Source organism: Podarcis tiliguerta (assembly GCF_965153285.1).
Source record: "Podarcis tiliguerta genome assembly, chromosome: 11".
NCBI classification, from domain to species: domain Eukaryota; kingdom Metazoa; phylum Chordata; class Lepidosauria; order Squamata; family Lacertidae; genus Podarcis; species Podarcis tiliguerta.
The window spans coordinates 36,161,226-36,177,972 of NC_139544.1; the positions used below are offsets into that span (position 1 = coordinate 36,161,226).

At 44.1% G+C, this 16,747-nt stretch overlaps 1 protein-coding gene across 3 annotated transcripts in view; it reads right to left on the minus strand.

The window, feature by feature from the left end:
• Positions 1 to 16,747, minus strand: part of LHFPL2 (LHFPL tetraspan subfamily member 2) — a 115,427-nt gene that overhangs the window by 87,019 nt on the left and 11,661 nt on the right. Inside the window, exon 1 of one of the 3 annotated variants that reach the window (XM_083404378.1) lies at positions 14,115 to 15,245. The exons of 1 other annotated variant lie outside the window; for it this stretch is intronic. The gene's annotated coding sequence lies outside the window, so the exon portion shown is untranslated. Of the gene's footprint in view, positions 1 to 13,310; positions 13,372 to 14,114; positions 15,246 to 16,747 lie in introns of those variants that run through there. One more of the 3 variants, XM_083404379.1, reaches the window with a different exon arrangement.

A 16,747-nucleotide genomic window follows, 5' to 3' on the forward strand; every position in this document is an offset into this window, starting at 1 on the left:
CTTTCAGAAAGGTATTTTTACATTAAAATGCTTGGACTTGGGAACTAAGAGAAATAAACACTGGATAGTTAATTAAATCCAAGGATGAAATCAGTTAAACAAATTATTTGGAACCACAAAGATGAGCCTGTTGTAGAGAAGGCTTGTATATGTTACAGAGTCAGATATGTTCAACATTTGGTGAATGTCAACCATTATGTCAATATTTACAGTTCTAGACCAATTTTCTAAGTCTCTGAAAACTCAGGGTTATACTAAACTAGTGAATGATGACAGCCACTTGTGTATTTCTGAGACGTATGTCATATTCAGACAAATCCAAAATGCAAAATGAAGCAGTGAAGGGTATCTGAGAAGAAGTGCCACAGATATGTGCAGAGGTTTTGGAATGTTTATGAACCATATTCTTCAACCACAGAATCTTCCTTTATGATCTATTATGAGGCATACTCTTTTTACAGATCTATTCGTTTTAGACTTACATATAACATACCCTGTGGACGCGGGTGGCGCTGTGGGTTAAAGCCTCAGTGCCTAGGGCTTGCCGATCGAAAGGTCGGCGGTTCGAATCCCCGCGGCGGGGTGCGCTCCCGCTGTTCGGTCCCAGCGCCTGCCAACCTAGCAGTTCGAAAGCACCCCTGGGTGCAAGTAGATAAATAGGGACCGCTTACTAGCGGGAAGGTAAACAGTGTTTCCGTGTGCGGCTCTGGCTCGCCAGAGCAGCTTCGTCACGCTGGCCATGTGACCCGGAAGTGTCTTTGGACAGCGCTGGCCCTTGGCCTCTTTGAGTGAGATGGGCGCACAACCCTAGAGTCTGTCAAGACTGGCCCGTACGGGCAGGGGTACCTTTACCTTTACCTTTATAACATACCCTACATTGCAGAGGATTGGACTAGATGGCATGTGGGATCCCTTCCAACACTACAATTCTGTGATTCTATACGGAGACACAGAAATACTGTTTTTCAAAAACTGTCAGCATGCTTGGAAAATGCAGCCTAACATTCTAAAATATTTTAAAGAATATTGGGCAATCTATGTTAAAATCTAGTTTATGAATCACAAAATCTAGTACAATACTGTATTGTAGTTCAACAGCAATGTTTAAAGTACAGGATAGTACTCCTTTCGACATCATAGTGATTAATCACATCCAAAGGTGTCTGACAATACAATCTACACACGTCTCCTCAGAAATAACTGCCACCAAGTTCAATGAGGCTTACTTCCAAGTAAGTGGGAACACAATTGCAGCCTAAAGCAATTGATTCTACAGAAGCAGCTGTAACAGATTTGACAAAACCATGCTGAGGCAGTTCCCACTACTGTATAACTCTATACTCTAAAACTACCACAAGTTATCTTGTGGGGTTTTGTGTGAGATAAAACTTTGATATTTGGATACTCAGACAAAAGTTGAGGAAATGCGAAAGATTCATTTGACAGAACAAAGTTGGTAAAACAAATGATGTGTCAAGAAATAAGATATTTTAGGAAGCAGGTAACTAATTGTATTAAATCCAGTGGTTGTTACAGGCTTCTATAACATGGTAGTAAACACACAGCTTCTTGTAAAATTCAGTTGCTTATTTAGTTATTACTCTTCAGTTAGATGTTACAGGACTAGTTGGTAAATGCTTAGCTTATTTTGAGTTATTACTTCAGTTTCTTAAACTTAAGTATTAAGCTGTAACACCTCAATAACTAATACTTTGGTTCTCAAACAAGGTGGTACTTTCTGGCAGTTTCCCCACCTTCTAACAGTCACACCCCTGGGGTACTTCTAGCGGTGTAACGGAACCAGGGGATCACCACACCCCCTCTTAACTGGTTTCAGATTCTTCTCTTGCTAGATCACTGGCTCCTCACAGCTCTGCTTCTCCTTGCTCAAACTCGGCCCTCCAGTTGACCCCTGTTTGAATACTCTCACAAGGCACTACACCATCTTTGCATCCAAGCTCAGAGACTCCTTTCTCTAGCTGCAGATATTTCCCTCAAAGTAGATGTTACACACAGAACCAACTCATTAAGCGCTCTCCCTCCAGCTCTCTCTCAAACCACCTTAAAACCATCTGAATACTCTCTCAGAAACTGCTCCTTTTTATTTCCTCTCCCAAAGTGCTGTCTCCACCCACACCCACACACCCTCTAGCTAGCTGTCTTGGTAGCCCATCAGGGAGAGAGGCTCCAGCACATTGGTGGAATTCTGAGGCATTGCATCACTGGACTCTAGTCTAGCTCAGCTGTCCGTCACACATGCACCAACAGAATGGTTCCATTCAAATTCATCCAGCCATTATCATTAGTTTCCAAATACCTTTCCTTATCCATTGTCTCCAGTGAACACTCACTCCCCATTGGATTAATTATGCTTTATGCCCAATTTAACAGGATCGCAGGAAACTAAAGAGCTGGTGGCAAAAGTCAAAACCCAGATTCACTAGGCATGTCACAGCAAGAATGAACTCTAGACACAGAACATTACAGCAACTGGTGCATTTGCAATTTACATTGAGAGTGGAATGGCATGATTTTTTAACAGGTGAAAGGGAAGCAGTGGTGGCAGTAAAAGAAAAAATTGTAATTAATTGTACATAAAAAATATCCACACAGGGTACATCTATATATATATATATATATGTTGTTTATCTTTCACTTGCTTGGTAAACACTATTGCAGTGTTTTGATGGAATCACTTGTGTGCAAATTAAGTAAGTATTCTTACATGCAAATTAAATAAAAAACAAAAAAGTATAGTAAATTAAAAATACAGGAGTTACCTAAATACTTGTAAACTCGGTTATCTGAAATTATAATAAGGATTTTTAACAGCAAAAAAGAAAGAAACCCAAGGGAATAATCATATTTTATATATTTCCAGTGCCAAAATATGTGTCCAATAACTTCTTAATAATTTAAGGGAGCTACTGCCATCTTCAGGAAATTCTATATGAAATTAACAGCAAATTATTAACTGTTTAAAATTCTGGATGTAGAATTAGTATATGCTACCATGGGAAAAGTGCAAAATGTTTAAATGTTGTTTTCATTTATTTTGTAGATATCCCAGAACATTGCTTATGAATCATGCTTAAATAGAAGTAAGTAGTTGTCTCATCCACTTTTCATTGTCTTTCACCAGGACAAATTAATGGCTGTGATCACACCCAACCCTCAGGGCATGGTTCATTTAACCCTGTTATGGTTTTGAATATCTGAACCTTCTGTGGCAATCACACAGGGTCCCCGGACGTTTCACGGTCTATTGATCCCTGTACCACCACTTTATTTCTCACTGCCACCACCCAGGCCCTACCTGGTACAATATTGAGTCCAGTCAGGGTTAAATTGGAACATAAACTTCTGTTTATTTATTGCAGTTTAACAAGCATGTGGCTTCATAAACAGTATCGGTCAATTACATTCATTGGGGGGGGGGTCTATCCAGACCTATAACTTCCGCTACCTGCTCTCACTCACTAAACCACCTCTCAGATATTTACTTGTCTTCCTAGCCCCTAACTGTTCCTGACTCAGCTTATTGCGCTACACCAACCCAAGCTACCCACAAATTCTATCCCAATTCACTCCCACTCCAACCAACCACCCAACTCCCAACAAACTCTTCAATGAACTCTCCCCTTTGCCCCCTCCCAGAGCTGGTTTTATAATCCCTCTGACTCCACCCCCAGCTCCTGATTGGGTAACCTGTTTAACTATTTCACCTCCAGCACTCTCATATGTTAACGTCACACCTGCCCCAGGCAACTAATCATGTTTATTTTCAGGCAACTAATCACAAATTGAAACTATGGTTTGTTGCTTGCTTACAAATCTTAGCTTGTTGTATAAGTGATACCTCATTATATCCAATCCCAGAACTCCTGTTTAATTTTGGTTTGTATCAGCACCCCAGGCACTTTATAGCACAGAGGTATAAGACAAAAGCACCTGGAAAATGGAAGCATGGCTAAACAACTATTGGTGATGTTTTCCGATAAATGGGAGTAATTTCTTCACATTCTGACTCACAACAGAGGAAAATGTGCTGTTTTCCTCTGCTTTTTAAAATGTTTTTATATATCCTCTTTCTTTTTCTTATTTAACTTTAACTCACTAAAATAAATCTCAAAATGTAACAAAAAAACAAACAAACCAAAAACAAGAGACTTTCCCCACCACCCACCCAACTCTTCCATGGGAAGGCCTTCTTCTCAAGCTCCCTCACAGCTGTTTTATAGGGAGTAGACATTTAAAGGAGCCTCTCTGCTACCTTATGAAAAATTCTGCAGGGTGGAATTTTGAAAGTATAACTAACTTAACTTTCAGCTAGCTACTCTGATTGTTATACTTGCTTACTGACATTTTCTGCTTCATATTTAAGTTATTCTCCCTGGTTTACTGTTGGGAAATTTTAACCTGTGAGTGCAAGACACTTCACTTAACTGTGCAACAATGACTGGGAGAGCTAGCCCTTTGATTCCACAAATTTAACATTTTGGTCAGCAAATAACTTGTTGGTTTTTTTTTTTTTAAAAAATGGAGATTCAGGCAGGAGTCCTGCAGACAAAAAATATTTTATTCCACTGCGGTAGAGGGAAAAGTTTAAGAATTTCTGATCTCAAGACACTGTTGGGTGTGTCTGTGCAGGAGATAGAGGGAAACTGAAAATCTCTGAGGACAATTCCTCACACTATATGTACAGTCTGCTAATAATAAGGGAGCTGGTAATACAGTGTGGCAATAACTGTACAGGAATGCTAGAAAAGCCTAAAAGGAAACCACAATCAGATTACCACTGTTCCTCTGCTCATCTGCAAAACTGTTCATAGCTTGTTGAACAAACTATGACTAAACATTAAGTGGAACATGGGAAATGTATGGTCTTATACTATATCCAGCCTATCTCTGCCCTTTTTCAAGACTCCAAAAGGAGTTTATTGTTTTATAGCTGGGCTTGCATTCACAAATGTCTAGAGTCAGCATTAAATGTAAGCCCTGCCACTTTCCAGCAGGCCCAGATTCACCAGGCATCAAATGACTTTGGGTGATAGACCTGCCCACCTGTCAACAGTTGCCTGTGGTGAGGTGGGCGGGAGTTTTGTTCTGACTAACCAGACAAATGCAGTCCTCCACCCCTGCTCTACAAAGAAGAACGTGCATGCAAATAATATGCAACAGCATTCCATTGTCTCCCTTGCCTGGAAGAGTAGGTGTGGGGCAAGCAAACCAGGACTGCTCATCTGAAAGACTGACCACGGATTGTTCAACAAACAATCGTTAAAAGAAACTCTGCAACCTTCTTAACTTCCCCCTTGAAACCCAGCTATGCTCTTCATGAAAAACAGAATAAATAGTAAGAAGGGGGTCATTTTAGGTAAGTAGTAAGCCTTCAATAAGAGAGTCAAAAAGATGCAATCAGATCAGGATGACAATGATCGTGGCTCAACACAATACTATTTTCATGATCTAATTTGGCTGTCTTTGGGATTTCTAAAAAGAAAACATTGTAATTTTCAGCAGACATTGACTAACAGGAGCTTAAAACTACAAAGAAAACAAATTGAAGGCTTTTGGCTCAGTAAATCCGAAAATGTGTGTATATCTCTGAGTAAATCACTAGCTCTTCAGAGGCATCTTTGCAATTTCTGCAACTTAGATATACAAAAAGAAAAGGCATTTCTTCAGCACAATGTATTGCATCAACTTGCATTGATCAACAGGAAGTTAGCACTTGTTCTAAATTGGAACTCACAAAAGCTCTCAGAATTCTCTTCTGAATAAATTATACAAGAATTCACTTTTTCAGTAACAGAAGGTTTCTAGATCATTCCACATGGTGAATCTGTATTGCAGTTGTATGAAACATAATTCAACCTGTAATGCACATCACCTGTAAAAGTGCTTGACCCAGCCCTCTAATATGAGCAGAACCACCATAACAATGTGTCTCCTATTCTCAATAACCCTCTTGCCTCTCTTCATGAAAAAAGGTAAGCAATCAACGCATCCAATATTATTTTAGTGTCAAACCCTAGCCTGGAGCTAGACTGAAATGGGTACAATCAATTCTCAAGATATTCATCTCAAAAGCTGTATTTGCAACTAGGTAATGGTTGTTGCATTCTACAGAGTCAAGTGAGTGTTTCTTCAGGATTGGGCTCGCCACTGCCTCCTTCAGAATGGCCTGAACCATTTTCTTTCTTAAATAGGCATTGGTCACATCCTGGACTTCCCTAATTATTTCACTTCGGCTTGACAAAAGTTGCCAAAATAGGAAAGGCTCAAGAATATTGGTGGTAAGCTGAACCTCTCCTAAAACCTCATCCACATTCTCAGACTGAAATTAATTCCATCTAGCCTAAACTGTTCCCAGCTAACCAAACTAGATTATTCTCTCCAGAGGAGATGTAACAATGATGGATTCATCTTCACAATGGAGCAACTAGAAGACCACTGTTTTCTGGACAGGTATAACTTGTCTAATCAAATCAAATCCCTTTATTGGCATCACAGTATAAAACTTTTCAGGTCACTGGGATAATTAAAAGGACAAGAGTGAAGCTGTTGAGGATCATAAGGTCACACTGTGATCGTGTGCACTTAGATATTCTGCTTCGCCCTGTCAGTTCCCTGAAAGAATGGTTTATTGGGAACCTTTTTGGGTAAAATTGTGGCTAATAAGGAAGCTTCTAAAGCAGTGATATCTTTCTCCCGATCTGCCAGGAGAAACCTCATTTGACTTCTTCTCAGAGTTCTAGGCCAGAGGTCCAACATTTTGCTCAGCATCAGTTGGTGAGGTCTACTGTGTAGAGAGCAATATAAGAGAATGTGGTCCATTGAATCAGGTACTTCTTGGTTGCAGGCACACAGACAGGCTTGATATGAGGTATATGAGAATCTACCTTTGGTCATTGCAGAAGGGAAAGCATTTAATCTCGCGAGCATAAAGGCTCTTCAGTGGGAAGAGAGTAGTAGATCCTTTAGATACTACAGATTCTGTAGGGTGTTGTAATACCTAAGGCCTCAGGAGAACAGGATCTCAGAGTATGAGGTAACAAGAGCAGTCTTTCGTGGTCGTAGAGCCACTGCTTGTAATGAACTCATTCTGGGACTATAACAAAATTTTGGTCATTGGACCTATCTTGAAGGAATTGCATTTTCTCAGTTATGTATGAAGACTATGCTTGTTCCTAAAGATGGTCATTCTGACTGCATCCCATGCTTCCTCTTACCTTGTTCCTTAGGCTTGGAGCTGCTCAGATCTGTTTTCTGCATAGAAACAATCTTAAGTGCCATGAAAATGAAACATGGGGAAGTACATCACATAGCTTTTTCCAAGAGCCAAACATGTAGATCAAAGCTCTAGAAGTGGATCCAGATGTCATGGATCTTCTTTCAACAATGTTGTAGTGTCTAAAAATGCTTTCAGTCAGGCTGGCAGATTGCCTGTGTAACTTCCACAGAGCTCTTGGTAGTCATATCCCAAGCTTTCTATTAATGCTCCAGTCTTGGTTTTGGCTAGTAATTTTGTCCTGTAATTGGGGAGCATAGAACCAGGGTAGAAGAACACTGTGATATGTTCAGGTGCTGCAATTTGGCATGTACGCTATCCTGGCACCAATTGCCCTGGCTAGGTTCAGAATTTCTCATTAATGCTACCAACAGGACTTATGTAGATCTGACCTAGATCATATCCATGCCACAAGCATTAGTTTCTTCATTCTCAAAGGCTTGAAAAACTTGGTTCCCAAGGGATACAATGGTGCAGATGCAAGCTCCCAATTTGCCAGTGAATTAGCTACTTACAGCTACATGGAGAACGTTCATGTCTTCAAGAAACAAATGAGATTCAGTTTCTTGCCACGAGGTTTTATTGGCTACCAAGAACATTAACTCTTGACTGACTGCACTTCTTATTTATATTAGATGGTTGCCTTATCTGTGCAACAGTGCACAGGAAAGTACCTTGCTATGGTATCACTTTTTTATTGTGACTTTTCAAGTTCTGCCTTTTTCTTTGCATGCCATATTTCTTTTATTCCTGAGTCCTGTCTTGGTTTCCAACAAATCTTCACATGTGTTTCTTCAATGGATGAATCTCTTTCTTAGTTAACCACTACCTTGATCCAAACTCCATGTCCTTTTTGGGGCCTCATGTTTGCAGACATTCCTCTCCCCCTGTTTTTATTTATTTACATTTACACTCCGCCTTTCTTCCATCATGGAAGCAAGGTGGTGTACGTGTGGTTCTCCAATTGTCACCCATGCAAACAATGACTACACCCCAAGCTGCTTAGCTTCAGCAAGGTAGTGGCTCCACGTGCCTTCAAACCACATCCTATGACCTGGATGTGAATGCCAGTCCCTGCCAGTGGTTTCTGCATCTGTTGTGTTCAAAATGTTCTAGAGTCTTTGACTATGAGGATGCCTAAAGGTAAAGGTAAAGATACTCCTGCCCGTACGAGCCAGTCTTGACAGACTCTAGGGTTGTGCACCCATCTCACTTAAGAGGCCGGGGGCCAGCGCTGTCCAGAGACACTTCCGGGTCACGTGGCCAGCATGACATCGCTGCTCTGGTGAGCCAGAGCCACACACGGAAACGCCGTTTACCTTCCCGCTAGTAAGCGGTCCCTATTTATCTACTTGCACCAGGGAGTGCTTTCGAACTGCTAGGTTGGCAGGCGCTGGGACCGAACAACGGGAGTGCACCCCGCCGCGGGGATTCGAACCGGCTTGAGGCTTTTACCCACAGCGCCACCCGCGTCCCATGAGGATGCCTACAAGTCTCAATAAAGCAAGCACTAAGCAGGTTCCAGCCATTCATCACAAACACTCTATTTTGTGTAACTGTGTCAAGAAAGTAATGAGAATTTGGCACAAGAATAAAGCAGTACACCCTTCAAGAGACCCAAAAAGGATAAAAGAAAGTAAATACAGAGTCAATAATATCTCACACTTATCTCCACCTTCTGGCCATATGCAACTGGAGGAAGACACAGATAATAAAAGCATGTGTTTTACAATTCACTTCCCCATAAAACTGAGAGGCTGTTTTCCCCTGCTTGCTCTTCCAAAAGCCTCTTGGTTTGTTTTTAGATAGGTTTGACATACCAAGTCTTATATGCTAATGAATTAATGAATTAACGAAAAGGAAAATTCACATGCACTCAGTGATACTGCAAGAAGTGGCACGGCTGTTAAGGAATAGGTCACCCACAGCTGTCTACTTAAGACTGAATGAAATCAGTTCTGTTAATTTACAGAAGACATGGCTATGATTACATTAAGGCATATTCACCAGATCAACATACAAAGTAACCATTTCAGCTACTTTTCAGGCTAGGAAAAGGTTTTCACTACACCTGTCCTAAAAACTGGGATAAACTGCAGTAAACTTCCGAATGGGCCACTTTTGTGAAGATGTTACAATATAATTGCTGTTGAAAGTCAAAATTAAAGTTAAAATGAACTATACTTATTTGAGCCTCATCAATGTTAAAGGTGTAACTTTCACCTGTAATTCATTCCTGGGACATTTTGTGCTGTGAAATGAAATGACAAATTGAGTAAATATGAAAGAAGTGTTCAATAAATATACATCTTTCTCTATATACATATTGCCCCTGTGTTGTAGCTGGAATTTCACATATCAATGAATATTAATAATGCTATGAATGTTAATAATTAATGTTTGTAATGCTACACAGTCGCCCTTCAACTGAACTTTGAAAAAGTTTTCCTGTTTTTCTGGATTTATCTCCAACAGTGACAAAGGATTACTAGAAATCACGGCACTTCCTACCAAACAAAGATTATATCCTCATGGGAAGCTATTCTGCTCTTGAAGCATTTTTGTGCCTAGAGAAAATTGTGACATAACACCTTGAAGGCAGGCAGAGATGAAATATGCAGGGAAAACGAATGCCCTAATTGTGACTTGGGTCATTGCATTAAGTTGGTTCATAATCCTCATGAAGGTGTGTATGTCACAGTTCCTTACTAGCAGGGCTTTTTGTCAGCCAGAACTTACCCAAACTCAGTCCCAGCACCTCTCAGGTGGGCACCATTACCATTATATGAGAACAAGGGAGACGTTCGTGGTGGTTTCCAGCATCTCTTTTTCTAGAAAAATAGCACTGCTTACTAGTGCAGAATAGGGAGTGCCCCATCCACTTTTGACTGAGGTCCCATCCAAGGCTGGCCCAAGGCATTTTGTTGCCTGAAGCAAATGGTTAGAAGTCACCTCCTTCCAGTCCCATCTATCCCTGTCCCCTATGAGTTTGAAGCCCCACCACCATCAATATTACTCCTAAGAAAATGGAAGAAAATGAAAATGATTATCCCTACTTTAACTCATGGCACTATAAAAACATGAATGAAAAGAGTGCAGGCAAATGCCTATTGAAATCTCAGAAGCCAGAGAGGGTGACTTCAGGGGCGGAAGAAGGGAGTGTGGTGGGGGTGGACCATCCCAGGTGTCACCACTGAGGGGGGCGACAAAATGCCGGGCGGCACTCAATGCGGGGCCTGCAGCACACCTGAGCCACTCATCTCTCCTGGGAGAGACGCGGTGGTTTGGGTGTGTGCAGGCTCTGCACTGTCCAAACAGTCCACCCGCTGCCTCCCCAGCTGTAGGGCGGCTGAATGGGAGGAGGCAGGCAGACTCCCGAGGCCCCATGGTGCACCCCGCTCTTGCCCCTATGGGGGGCTCCTCCGCCGCTGGGTGACTTAAGCAGTAGTTGTGAATATCACTTTAGAGTGCTACATTGACCACCCACATTGAGCAAAATCAAAACAAATTGTGCAAAATGGCAAATGCTGGAGAATTATGCAAAATAAGAAAAATGTGTACATTTCCCCAATGTTTATCATTTAAAAGGACACATTAGGTAGGTAGGTAGGTAGGTAGGTAGGTAGATGAATACTTTGGCATCAGTGCACAACATTTATGCCTTACTGTGCAGACTCACAAGGTGCTAGCATAAAAGCTTGTGTGCCTTGTGAGGATCAGGTGTTTTTTCATGCAAATTGAAAAGAGGAACTGCGCAGGTAGAAAGAGCAGCCAAGAATGCTACCACATCCCATAGTCTGGTACAAACCACAGAATTCCATTCCAAAATAAAAATAAGGCAAAAAGCAGGGTGGCTTGTCTGTTGGCCCTTTTTTTAATCACAGGAGCACATAGCCATAAGGGAACCAGAACAAAACCTGTGTTTTCATTACAGCAAAGGGAATTTCATCAAACTTTTAACATCTCTGCAAAACAAGTTACACCTACCAAATCCCCTCTTTGGATATATGCTATACTGGAGCTCTGTCCTCCTTTACGTGTATTCAACCTGTGGAACTCTTCAGTCCAGAAGACAGCTTCAATGTTTGTAAAAGCGGATTTCCCCACTAGTGTGTGCATGTAAATGAGAGGTAGCAAACATGGTGCTACAATCAGGGTCAGCCAAAGACATTCTGACACCTGAGGCGGACTGCAAAATGGTGTCAAGGAAGAAGGGATGAGGAAAGATCTATGTCAGGAACAAGGGGGTGGGGGAGAGTGTTTGTACCAGGAACTGTTGCCCTGGTAGATCCTGCCATCTGAGGCAGTTGCCTCACCTTGACTCATGGGTGGGCCGGCCCTGACTACAATGCTCATCAGCCACAGCCAACATGGTCAGGGGTGATGGGAGCTGTAAGTCTTGCAACATATGGAGAACACTACAGTGGCTACCCCTGATCCAGATGTGCAAACATACACAAGCACATAATAGTAGTGTTTATATCCATTCTGCACACACATACAAAGATATGGAGTAAATTTGCTCCTCCTCCTCCTGACCCAATCAGCGAGTAACACAAACATTAGATGAAAAGCGTCTTGAGAAGTTGCCAACTCCCTGGCAACTTTCCTAAGTAGGTATAAGAGCTATGACATTAGATCAATGTTGATGCTTATAAGAGAACACATTAATGCCAATGTTTTACTTGATATTAGTCCAATTTCCTCCACTAGGGATTAAAATGTATGCTATGTCAAACAGCTCTTCCTAAAATTTCTCTGTGCAACAATGTTATTTATTCTACCCTTTTCCTTCCCAACACTACTAGCCTGTTAAAAAAGTCTACAAAACAAAAACAGCCACAGTAATAATAAGCAATAAAAAGTTACTAATAAGCGTTGTCCATCACTACATTTCTTGATGTGATTAGATTTCATGTTTGTTTGTTTGTTTGTTTGTTTGTTTGTTTTTAATTCCAAATAACAACAGTCCACTGTACAACTTTAATAAAATCCCCAATAAACCAGGTCTACTCCATTCAATGCATGTTGCTTTGGTACACAAAAGCTGAATGCAGAGCCAATGAGCAGGTGAAGGACTGCATCCTTCCCATGGCATTGGATTGCAATCAAACCCACACTTAAGCCTGCAACCCAATGCACTTACTCCCAAGTAAGACGGCATTGCATTGCTTACTTAGTGTGCATTAGACTGCATCCTTCATACGGCATTGGCTTGCAGTTCAGTCTTAATTTGACAGGACTTACTTTTGAGTAAGCATGCACTAACTCAGAATTCAAAAGAAAAATAAAACTGCAGAAGATGGAACAGATAAAAAGTATTGCTCGTTTTGCAGTTCTCTGATTTGTCTTGTGTACTACACTGCTTTCCTAAAACCAGGTTTCTAAGCCAACACTCTTCCTGAAATAATTACACATTTTATTACGCTTCTATGCAAATAGTTACTGCACTTTCCTTACACTAGTAAAAACTATACCACAAAACAGGAGATTGGTGGGAAGCAACTAATCCAAATGTTAATACAAATGTTAATGTAATTCAAGAGGCTCCATACCTTTATGCAAGCAAGCTAAATTAGTGGAACCACCATCTGACCTGTGTTTGTTTTGCACGTCGCCATCATAACACTTCCCATAAAAATGCAACAGGAACAAGAAAAGCAGTTTGGAGAAGCACAGCTCCTTGTAAAAATCCCCCTCCCATTATGATGTATGCAGGCAAGAGAGCCGAAAAGAATGCAAGAATTCTCTCGCGCACACATAGGGTGATCAGTATTGCAGAAACCGCTTCACTCCCAACAAGGGGTGCATGTGAGAAAAGCTAACGGCTCCCTCCCAGCGACCCAACCATTAAGGGTCTCTGGAACGAACAATGCATTCACGGCTTTCATTTTCCACATTGGAAAGCCACAGCAGGCGGCAGAGCAATAAAACGACTGGCAGATTTATCTGCCTGCTTGGTCGGCTGCGGAGACAGATGGGAGGGAAAAGGGCTTCGGCGGCAGCAGCAACAAACCCGGAGTGTTCCAGGGCAGTCAGGGCACAGTCTCGAGGTTTGCTCCAGGCTCCGCAGCTCAACTACAAGGCCGTAGATGTAGCATCTGCAAAGTTTTGTGCTCTCTGGGTTCTTCTCCCCCAGGAGTGATCTTACCAGCTCCAGCACTAGAGGCTAAAGTGGATTTGGCGCTGTGTGTGTCTAGACGCGCACGTTCCCCTCGTGGTAGGACAGAAACCCTTTTGATCGCCCACTGCTAAACCTGTTTGTGGGATCCCAGCTTTTCCCTGCAGCTGTTTCCAGGACGCTCCTCCAGCAGATCCTCGCTGCCTTTTTTTCTCCCACACCCACACGGCCAGTCACCGAAATAACCCGGAAGGCTGCTGGGATTTGGAACGAACAAACTGGAAGTTTCAAGACTGCCAGCCGAAGCGTACTTACTTTAAAGCAAAACCCACCGAAGTCACTGAAATGAGCTCCCCCAGTTTTGTTTCGTAGAAGAGCAGAGGGTCGTTCTCGCCTGAGCCACTGGCCAGCAAGGCGCGCGCGAACACGCCAAGGCACACACTTTTCCACACTCAGTTTTCAGGCACGTAGGAAGAGCGGAGCTTGCCCCCCCCCCCCAGCGAGACACGGTCGTCGTGACCCCCCCCCCCCGGGCCCCTTTATTTTCCTCACATCCAAAGTTAATAAGCACATGGAGGGAAGTTTGCTCCGCAAAAGCCGCCACCATTCCCAGCGCCTCCCTGGCCGGCCAGCCTCTCTCCCCGCGCAAATCCAATGAATGGAAAGGAAATCCCCTCACGGTCTTCCCCTCGGACTTACCAAGGGTGCAACTTCGCCGCAGCCGCCTCGCGGGTTTCCTCCGGCTGGTAAATCCCCGGTGCCCGGCAGGAAGCGGCCGTGAGCGCGCTTGGCGTCTCCGCCACCTCAGCCTCTCTCCGGCCACCTCAGCGCGGGCGTCCCCTTCCCTCCCTCCCCTCCGCAGGCCTCAGCGCGGCCAGTCCAGGAGGAGCGGAGGGACCTCGCCTGCTCGGCAGCTTCCCGCGGGAGGGAAGAAGGAGCGGTGTGGAGCGAGGCTGCCTCCTCGCTCGGTCCTGCCCTGGATCAGCCCACTCGACACGGCCGTCCCCCCACCGACGTCTGCCTTCCTCTTCTCTCTCCTCCCAAAGCCGATGGATTAAAAGGGGGGACGAGGCCGGCGGCGGAGGAGGAAGGGAGAGTGTTGGAGAGCGATTGGGGCGCCCTGAGGAGAAGCCGCCAGCGATTGCGAGACGAGGACTGTCCCTCACCAAAGGGGAAAGGAGGGAGGTCTGGGAGGGAAGGGCGGGATGCGGGGCCCAAGTCAACGTACGAGGAGGGGGGGTATGGGGTCGAGGGACAAAAAGGAGGAGCACACGGGGAACAAGTGTCAAGGTAGTTTTCCTCTGTTGGATGGGAATATTATATTCATGTACACGCATTCACACACTTTGGCGCACAGCAAGAGAGCCGGCAAGAATTGCGAAGCTCGAAGAAGACCCGAGGGGATAGAGGTGGGGGTGCCCCATGACTTCTTGTCGTGGGGTCAGGGAGCGAGGTTCCTGAGGTAAAATGTGAGGCTTCGTGAGGGGGCGCAAGTTTGAAGTCTGAGGGGTGATACGCGCAGCTTCCCTTCTCCCCGAGACATGGAAGTGTTCCTTTCATCTGTTTGTCACGACGTTGTAAAAAAGGAAAACGAGGATGGAAAACCTTTCAAGGGAAAAATATACACATGCCTGCTGTCTGTACAGATGTGTGTGTGTGGTGTACAGAAAGAGGCAAAAACGATAGGAGTGCGTGAGGTAATGGGGAAGGTATCTTTTTGAGGGAGATTTCTTCAGGTAGTGTAAAAAGATCAGGGGGAGGATGAGGGCAGATGTAAGGCATTGAGGTCCCTGCGGGAATACACGTGTGAAATGCCTTCCCACGTGAAAGCGGAACAGCCCGTCCGAGGATAGACTGCGCCGCGAAGGAGCAGCCGCGCCAGGGTCCTGACTCGGAGCGGCGAAGCGCAGGGTTTGGTCAGCAGTGAGGCTGCCCCGCGCTGCGAGCCAAGGCAGAGCGTCCCAAGAGGCGGGGGACGAGGTCAGCGGCTGTGTGTGTTGATAGGAGGGAGGCCCCACGGCTCCCAGCAGCGGGCGGGGCGGAGTGAGCGTGGCAGACACAATAAAGGGTTCATGCATGGAGCAAGGCTGGGGCGGGCGGGAGGAAGAAAGGCCCGCGTGCCGCGGGGGATACGGAACTCCCCGTCTCTGCTGCTCATTACGAGGGAGGGACGGAGAGGGGACAGCAAGGCCGGCGAAGCAAACGGTCGCGGCGAAGCTGGCCTCGGGGGAAACCCAGCACTGGGCAGGAGAAGAGGCTGCTGCGGGAGGCGAGGGAGTTCCCGCCAAGCCCAGCTACTTTTTGGCGCGCGCGCGCGCTCTCTCGCTCGCTCTCCCTCCCTGCTTGATGTGTGTGAGTGAGAGAGAGAGAGACGTTAATGGTACTACTAGCTTGGTGCCTCCCTGCCCAAGACGCTGCCAAAAGCACCAAACGGAAACGCGAGTACAGTGCTGAGCAGCAGTCGTGTCCCTGGGATAGAAAGGGAATTATTGGACACTCTCCTCGCCTGTCTCAGAGGGAAAGGAAAACAGCAAGCAAAGCAGGAGATTGCGCTTCAAAGGAAGAGGAAAAAATATAACACAGCACTGTGTTCAGTGTGTGTGAATATGTGTATACATTGTGCGCTATGATCCTGTTGGTGGTTTGCTGTTGTGCCCTGATAAGTCTCAGTATTTTATGGGTTATTAAAAAAAAAGACACCTGTTGAGCGAATAAATTTAAACTTGGCATACATAAGCCACCCAATGAGGCCTATAAATGTGGCAGAACAGGTCCTATATTTTATTTATGTAAGAATTTACATACTGCTTGATTGTAAAACACACAAACACAAAATTCTAAGCAGTTTACAACTATTCTAAGTGGTTTAAAACAATAAACATTGCCTGTAACTACCACATAAGAAGTGCTGAAAATGGACACATTTACTTTTTTCAGTTTTGAAAAGGAGTATCATATATTTCTTTCTAATTTTGGTGAAAACTGATGTACAGTGGTACCTCGGGTTACAGACGCTTCAGGTCACAGATGCTTCAGGTTACAGACTCCACTAACTCCAGAAATAGTACCTCGGGTTAAGAACTTTACCTCAAGATGAGAACAGAAATCATGCTTTGGCAGCAGCAGGAGACAGCAGCAGGAGGCCCCATTAGCTAAAGTGGTACCTCAGGTTAAGAACAGTTTCAGGTTAAGAACGGACCTCCAGAAAGAATTAAGTTCTTAACCCGAGGTACCACTGTAGTTTATTTGGACTTATTTAGAAACCAAATCTTTCTTTGGTTTGGTGAAGTTTTGAGTGGCCATTCAAAAGTCATTAAGGTTTCCCTGTCCCA